Raw genomic sequence first — 9135 nt, 5'->3', positions numbered from 1 at the left:
GGATTTTCAGTTGAACTAAATCATCATTGTTCTCAATCAAAAGTCAGACTCTGCTGATTGTTTTCTCTCCTGATACCAAATGGAAGTGGAGTAGGTGTTTAATGAGGGCCGTTGCTCTATCGACTGTCAAATTGTTGCCAGGGGCCAATTAAAAGTCTGATAGTTGGCTGTAATAGCAGAGAAAACAATGAATCGGGAGAAACACAAGAAAGAACCGGAGGACTGAGAAAGTACTTTGAGGCTCTTTCTGATGAGGGTCAAACGGACAATAAACAATGAACTATACAAATATTGGACTAACAATGGCTGTCTCTTTTGTGGCACATGAAGGCGACCCAACCCAGCAAGTCTACAACCCACAGGGCTGCCAACATGATGTATATGTATTTACATTTTGATCCTAATTTTGAACCTATTTATTAACGTATATACACATCATGGACAGTGTCAGAGATGAGTTAAAGTTACATGTTGAAGGCTGTTATTTAAAAAAAACCTATCAAATCTAAGTTCAATAACTGACATACCGGAGAGGCAGTGGTTTCTGACTGTAATTTGTTTAAGGTGCCCTTATTTCCAGATATGGAGATATAGAGTCATAGATTTCGAGTTGGAACATTTATATTTTTTTGTTTTCTAAACCTACAAGAACTGCAAATGAACACTTTAGCAGCACGATAAGGTAATTTATGATACAATGATGATTGGTAAAAATGATTCATTGTTGAACCCTGGGCACAAAAATAGGATTTATACAAATTGAGTTTTACTTAAACCTTGACACATGCTGGGACAAAAGTGTCAATTTTATTCCCGTGGATCCCGTATTGTTCGTGCACGGTAGTGAGTTCTGTGATGTTGCCTCATGTTCAGTGCAGCACTGTGGTTCATCTGAAGCTGATCTGCTGAACAGACTGACTGGGCCTCTCTCTCCCTCCAGCTGGGAGGCAGCAGCTTGAAGTTTCCCCAGGGTTCACGACCCGGTGACCCAGAGGTTTGACCCAGACAAGTCAGCTCCATGGAGACGCCGCTTTGAAAAGATAAACACATCGCACATACTACCGCACAGAGAAGCACACACACACACACACACACACACACACACACACACACGGAGAAATGGCTAAAGATTAGAGAGATATTCCACCCTCAAACAGAAAACAGCATTTGAGCTCATTCTGTTTGGTGCAGAGCACTTTTCTGATCAAACAGTAGGCTTTTTAGATTTTATAAATAAAATGTCAGGTTTGGCTCTTAGTCTGTCAGAATGAAAGCATGAGGCCATCTTGCCGCACTTGCCAGTATTTTTGGGGCATTTCAGGCCTTTAATTGACAGGACATCTGAAGACAGGAAATGGGAAAAGGAGGGGGAATGACATGTAGCAAAGGACCACAGGTCAAAATTGAACATGCGGCTGCTGTGGTATGGACTGAGCCTTTGTACATTGGGTGCACAATCAACCAGTTGGGCTAACAAGGCGCTCCTGAAGTTGCCATTTTGCACCAATGTTCAACAACTATAGACAAAGAAATTCTTCTCAGTGGAGGCAAAGAGATCGATAATAGACCATAATGCATTGCTGTGACAGGGTCCGGTTGTGTTTTGAATAAGAGATGTGAAACTTCAAACTTGAAGGCTATCCAGTCTGCACATAGACGGTTTCTTTTCTAGTTTGTCCGTTTTTAACATAGACAGTGAAAGAAATGGACACCGTGACACCATAGACTTCAACGGAGACCAGTGGAAGGGAATTAGAAGCACTTTTCCGGTGATGGCTGAGCGTTACTGCGCAGCCTCAAACTGAGTTTAACGACGTAGATGTGACTTGAGCAACCTGTAAACCTGAAAGTTGTAAGTCTTCTGGTAGCTGTGTCACGAGAAATCCGTCCATGGATAAATGTTAGTTTATATGAATTCACTTGCCACTTACCAAAGTATTTACAATCCATCAAAACTTTGCTGAAATATTTGGTTCTGATGCTTTCATGGACTCTCCATGGGCTTCTCCCTGCCTCCTCATCTCCCCGATTGCCTGCGAGCTTCCCCTGACTAGACGGTAATTTTCTCTACGGTGTGACAGAAAGTTGCGTGGTTATGAAACAATCGTTGGCCTATTTTTCCAAAAACAGCTTCTACGGGGAGATAACGTGAGATACAAGGTAATGGAGCCTTGTCGTGTTTCTTTAGAAATAAACAATGGAGAAACAGAGTCTTGGAACGCTTCAGATGTAAAGTTATTTGCTGTCAAAATGACGTCAAAATATGGCAGTCAATTGAATGTTAACAGAAGGAGATGGCCTGTTAGCCTTAGCATTTCCCCATAGGAGCTATGCTTTCAGGATGCTCATTTAACCCCTTGGTTTTTTGACCCACCTCTCTGCAGGAATGGAATCAATTGGCTCTCTTAAGCAGGTCAGCACGATTAGAGTGATTAGATTCAGGAGGCGCACACATTGGCTCATGTGTGAGATTCCTAACACCCTTATAGCAGAAAAGTTTACGTTTGCGGAAGTGTAATTCCAACTTTGCTTTTTCACCGCTGCTGTATAAAACAGGTTCCTTGGTGTGAAAGCATTCTGGGAAATCTATCTATCTGTGTCCAGATTCCTGCCACGCAGAGTAAAGATGGGCTATGGCTAGAAGCAGCTAGAGGTGTTAGACATGTTAACCAGGAAAAGCACAGGTGTAATTAAAAACATTAATTAGGGATGGATCCCATCAGGTGTTCTGTGTTATGCACACAGAGCCATAGTTATTAGGTACACCTGGGTCAAAACAAAGGCCCTGCATCCGATTATCTAAAGGAAATGCAGTCATCATTGATTAGGCTAATATCAGTTGCACCTGTGTAGTGTCAAAGGCTGTCTGCAAGCCCTCCCTGTGTGCAGTCCAGTTATTTTAAGACAGTGTCGTAGTACTCGAGATCCGTCTTGGTCTCAAGACCACTTTTTGAAGGTTTCGTCTCGGAATGGACAGCATCTACACTCGGTCTTGTCTCGGTCTCAGATAAAGAGGATTATTATTTCCTTTCATTTATTATTTCAAGACTACCACTGACCTGGGGGTGGTGATGGTGCAGTGGACATGACACAAGCCTTTGGTGCGGGAGATACAGGCTCAATTCTCACGGTGTTACATCAACCTGTGTGCCCCTGAGCAAGACACTGAACCCCTAGTAAGTCACTTTGGATAAAAAGCGTCAGCTAAATGACATGTAATGTAAACTTGACTAATTTCTAATTTACTGCTAATCCTATTTCCTACACATAAAATTCACCTCCCTTTTGATTATTTCATCAATGCATTTCTCATGATACAGAAGAAAAATAGTACAAGTTACATTTTTCTACCTGAAAATCAATGGCCTTAGTTTATTTTCTGTGATAAACATGTATTCCTGACTCAATTCAGAAAATCATTCTGGATATGACCACTTACGTTTTTTCCATAGTGGATTTTTAACGTGAATAATAACTTTATGACAAAAAACAAATCACACTTCCATTTTTAATTGTGTTCTAGTAGAGACTGATTGCATTCCCTAAACATAGTGTATACCGTATGTTATCTCAATTGTTTGAAATTGGGATAAAGACAATATTTGTTGATAGATTATGAAGTAACATTTTATTTCAGAATTGTTTTTAAAACCCCAAATAAGTCACAGGTCAATTTGACCCGAGGGATACTAGAGGGGCCCGAAAGTGAAGACAATACAAGGGTTGATAAAAATGGTGAATGAGGAAGAATATTAATTTGTTTTGTGTGTTTTTTTCAGATCTTTCAATTCAATTTGAGGAGTGCTTATTGTTTGCATTTTCCACATTTTATCGTGTCATGCAGTGTGGGAATTTCACACTGGTCTGGTCTGGTCTGGTTGGGTCTGGTCTGGTCTGGACTCGGTTTCTATCCCTCAAAGTCTTGGGCGTCGTCTTGGTCTTGACACACTCTGGTCTTGGTGATGACTTGGACTCGGTCAAGGTGGTCTTGACACTGTTTGAAGGTATTATTATAGAAGATATCCGAATTTACTGTCCATCCTTTTATTCAAGTGTCCAAATACTAAAACAAAACTATATTTAAAGCATATGGGGCTTTCAAAAACAAGTGTTTCCTGAACTACCCACAATGCAATGCTTTCCATTTATAATGAAATGTTAATGTAACAGTGATGGCCTCTGCAGAATCAAAAACTCTTTGATTGTTTAAATGCAACATTTCTATAATCTTTGGTGGAGAATCAAAACACAAGCACACACATTAGAAAATAAAACAATACTGATGTACAGGAGTTTTATTTTAGCCAGTTCTATTTTCATACATCCAGTTCTGACATTCAGTGTTGGCTGAGGAGTTATGAGAGACCAGCCATGAGATCAGAGTAAATATTAACACTGACACGCTGCCGTGGAAATACCTTTGGTGACTTGGGGGGGGGTACAAGGTGCAGGGCAGGAGGATGAGTGGGAGGAGAAGAAAGACGAGTGGACTCAGACATTTAGGTGAGCCAAAAGGTAAACGGTAGGGCACATAACCCTGATTAAACACACACACACACACACACACACACACACACACACACACACACACAGAACACACTACACACACTCTTAGCCCTCCCCCATTGACACTCCAACACCCAAACAGCTCTATCCCTCTGATGCATGTTCCTTCAACACCTACACAGACTCATGAGGACCTACACCAAGTCCTCAGCTGACACAACAGCTCCCCGCACACCACACCACACACACACACACTCGCGCGGGATCCTTAATCTATGTATATTCATAATCATAATTCCTATTTTACCAATAGTATAACAAGACTTGTAGACCAGCAATCAGTGCCTATTTAAAATGAATTGGTAATTGGTAAAAAAAAAAGTGTGAGACCAACAGAAAAGTAGACATGTTGCAGATGATTTTAAGATCATTTTTCATAACATAATATCTATCATTCTTTTGTAGCTCTATCCTTTTAGTCTGTGTTGTTTCTTTCTTCCTTAAAAAAGCTGAGTAGGGAAGGATGTTGTGACCCGAGCCGACGATAAAAGCACGCGAGGAGGTTGCGGGTACGAGAATGATCACATTGCAAACACACGCTAAAGCCGAGAGCAGACAGTGCGGCCCTCTATTTATTATGTTTTCAGACCTGAGCAGAATGTTCCATCGGCCCGAGAAATATGACAGTGATTTCACCGACACACTCTCAGGTTTCAATGCAGGTAGGCAGGGGTGCGTGTGTGTGCGTTGTGCGTGATGTGTGTTGTGTGTTGGTGTGTGTGTGTGTGTGTGTGTGTGTGTGTGTGTGTGTGTGTGTGTGTGTGTGGTGGACATGTGTGAGTCTGTATGAATGATCATGTGTTTATAGTGAGAGAGAAAGGAGAGGGAGAGAAAGAAGGAAAAAGATGAGAGAGAAGAAATAGAGAAGAAGAGAGAGACGTGGTGAAAGGAAGTTCATGTTACGTATTTGCAGTCGCGGTGTAACATTTCAGCACCGGACTGATAATAGAGTCAACACACTCTGCACAGGTTTAGGGGCAGAGAGATGTATATGAGGAATGCAAAAGTGTCAAATGAAACCACAAACTCATGCACACTCACTCAAATACAGTTCACCCAGTCAGACAACAGAGTCTGCCATAAGTAAGTGACTCTACAGAGCCATGTAGTAAAGCTTTAGTTTGACATGTAAAAATGTTGATACCACTTATCTCTGTACAGTTACTACAAGCTGATAGCTTAGCATAAAGACTGGAAACCGGGGGGAACAGCTAGCCTGGCTCTGTCCGAAGGCAACATAATCCCAATATACCTGCATTTCTAGAGCTCACTAATTAACTTGATACATCTCACTTCAAAGGTCCCATGGCATGAAAATTTCACTTGATGAGTTTTTTAACATTGATATGAGTTCCTCCAGCCTGCCTATGGTCCCCCAGTGGCTAGATGTAAACCGAGCCCTAGGTGTGCTGCTCTGCCTTTGTTAATGAAAGCTCAGACGGGCCGATCTGGAATCTTTCCCCTCCAAAGCCACAGACTCAGAAATGGCACATCCTATAGGAAAGCTCATTGTGGGACTGGCTCTAGTGGCTGAAATTCTGCACCAAGCCTGAATTTTGGGAAAGAGACTTCAGATACAGTATTAGGGACCACTAAGGTCTACTAAAAGAGACTTCAGATACAGTATATGGGACCACTGGGTCTAATATAAAGAAGAATACAGTATTAGTGGGACCTATAAGGTTCTATATAAAGAGATTAGATATACAGTATTGGGACCACTAAGTCTATAATAAAAGAGACTTCATAGCCAGTATAAGGGGACGCACTAGGGCTATACTATATAAAAGGACTTCAGATACAGTATTAGGGACCACTAAGGTCTATAATAAAGAGACTTCAGATCCAGTATTAGGGGACCACTAAGGTCTATATAAAAGAGACTTCAGATACAGTATTAGGGACCACTAAGGTCATATAAAAGAGACTTCAGATACAGTATTAGGACCCACTAAGGTCTATATAAAGAGACTTCAGATACAGTATTAGGGACCACTAAGGTCTATTAAAAGAGACTTCAGATACAGTATTAGGGGACCACTAAGTCCTATCATAAAAGCATCCAAAGAGCACCATGTCATGTGACCTTTAAACCTTATCAGAGACATTAGGCCTAGTGTGAAAGGCCAGCAGTGACTTCACAGAGAAAAAAGGTATTCACACTTGGGTTTTTGTACAAACCAACACAATGTAAGGTGTTAATTAGTGAGTTGCAAAGCTTTTTAACCTTTGGAAAAGGCTAGCTGTTTCCCCCTGTTTCCAGTCATTGTGCTAAGCTAAGCTAACGCTCTCTTGGCTGTAATCTTCTTGAGAGCGGTATTGACTTGTCTTCTGACTCTTAGCAACTAAACAGATTTATTTTCGAAATTGATGTACAGTTTCTTGAAAATAAGTTTAGCTATTAACTTCTTTATTAAAACACGTTTATCAGAAACTATTAAACTACAAAGAACTACAGCGAGTCGGCTCCACATGCTGATCCTGAAATGTGAAGTAAGTAAGTAAGTAAAAGGCAGTGTGAGGAAGGCGAGAGACATTGACAAACTGATTTATTTTATTTATTTAAAACACCAAAAATACAGAAAGCGTATGAAAGAAACATAAAACCTAGTAGTGTCTCTTTAAAAGGGATTTTCATGGCATCATGTTGCTTCTGTACAAACAAGATTTGAAGATTATGAGCAACAGAAATGCAGACTAATCGCTGGATTTGTTGTGGGAAAATGCCCCAAAAAACCCTAGGACTTTCCACCGGGGTTCATTTTAAATCCACTCTGAGAAACGCGGCAGTTTTAATTCACATTTCGCCTCCATGGCCTCAAGCCATTGGAGGTTCTTCACAGCATGTTGCAAATTGACGAAAGATTCAAAATTAATTATTCTTTATCTATTGCTAAACACTGCCAGATTTTAATGCTAGGCAGACAATCAAGTCATAAAATCAATGGAGAAAAGTGATTTTGAGCTCCTCATACATACATATACAGAGAAATGTCTTGTGTTTTGGTGATTTGCTGCGTCTGTGCGGCTTTGTTTGGTCTTTCTTCTTTTGTCACACTGGTGAACAGAACAGGGGGAAAAGGGACGGAAGGGCAAACCTAATAAATATAAACCTGATTATATACATTATACACTACCATTCCAAGGCACTCAAAGCTCTATAAAGACTTTCAACTGAACTTTTGGTCTCGAGGTGCAGACTAACTCCCAGTGTGCTCCAATCGGTGGTCCTGAATGGTGACCCTTGGAGCAGAGAGAAAGAGGGTAATCAGGGGAGAACAGAAGTGGGGACATGGTGGAGGGAAAGGGGAGTTACAACAAGATGGGAGATGGAAAAGATAGATGGGAGGAAGGCGGTAGAGAAAAAGGAGAATTGAAGAGGGGGACGCTAGGGGAGGGTTGGATGGGAGAACGAGGGAAGGTTGCGGGTCTCAGCGGTGGGTGTGTGCTCTCTGAGTTATCCAGTGGGGAACCACCCAGGGCCTTGTAATAGTTAAATCATATCAATTAACCACGGGAGATCAGGGGATTAGGGGTTAATCTCTCCCTTGAGAGAGAGAGAGAGAGAGAGGGAGAGAGAGGAAGAGAAACAGTAAATTAGAAAGGAAAGAAAGAAAGGCGATAAAAAGAGGAGATCATCAACAGCCACGTTGAAGGGGAGATAGCTGACATGATGAATTACAGAGCATGAAAAAGCATGTTTCAGACAAATAAAGGAATGGCCTGAAGGATGACTTCTTGTTCACTTACGTGTACCAACAATGACGTGGCAAATTACGATACAGCAAATGAGTCGCGCAGGGACACATTTGCATTTCTCTATCAGCAGTGATGGGACCAGAAGTGGCATTTAGGGATTAAAAACAACACAAAACAAGAGATAATCCCACAGCTCGGCCACACCCGCCTGGGAACTGATTCACGCCATTTTCAATTTGGAAGAGAGCTTTGAAGAAGTAAAGAGGTATAATTTACCCCCTCTCTCCAAAGCCTCATTGCCCCCCCCAAATGAAACTGCCCTTTCATATTTGAAAAAAAAACATGCACATTTGATTAAAAATGAAATCACATACAATAAGAGATGGTATATGTGGCACAGGTTTGGGGGATCTATATTTGGGGGTGGGGTGGGAGGGGTGGGGGGTGTTGGAGGACTGAGCTTTGGGGGTTTGAGAAAGAGGTAAGGAGCCTCTTTCTCTTTGGTGTGTATGCAAAAATGGCTGAAGTGGTTAATGGAGCCGTGAGGTAAGAGGATTAAGGGTCAGGACTGATAGTGAGGAATGGGGTGATGGAGGGACAAAAGGATGAGTGGAAGCCAAAGGAAGTGAGGGAAAAATAGAACAGAGAAAGAGAGAGAGAGAGAAAAAAAAACAGAGATGGGTGATTTGGGGTGAAAAGCTATGAAATGTTGAAACGGGAGAAACTGTCCCTCTCATCCTCTGTCTTTTCTTCAGACTCATGCCTGATCATTTGGGATCTGTGCGTCCCCCTGATAGGAAGCGGCTGGATAATGCTTGACCTGATACTTGGATTGATTCTGCAGACAACGGGTGGGGTGGGGGTGGGGGG

This window comes from Etheostoma spectabile, chromosome 12 (genome assembly GCF_008692095.1).
Source record: "Etheostoma spectabile isolate EspeVRDwgs_2016 chromosome 12, UIUC_Espe_1.0, whole genome shotgun sequence".
In the NCBI taxonomy this organism is placed as follows: domain Eukaryota; kingdom Metazoa; phylum Chordata; class Actinopteri; order Perciformes; family Percidae; genus Etheostoma; species Etheostoma spectabile.
Note: the sequence above shows the minus strand (reverse complement) of the source record.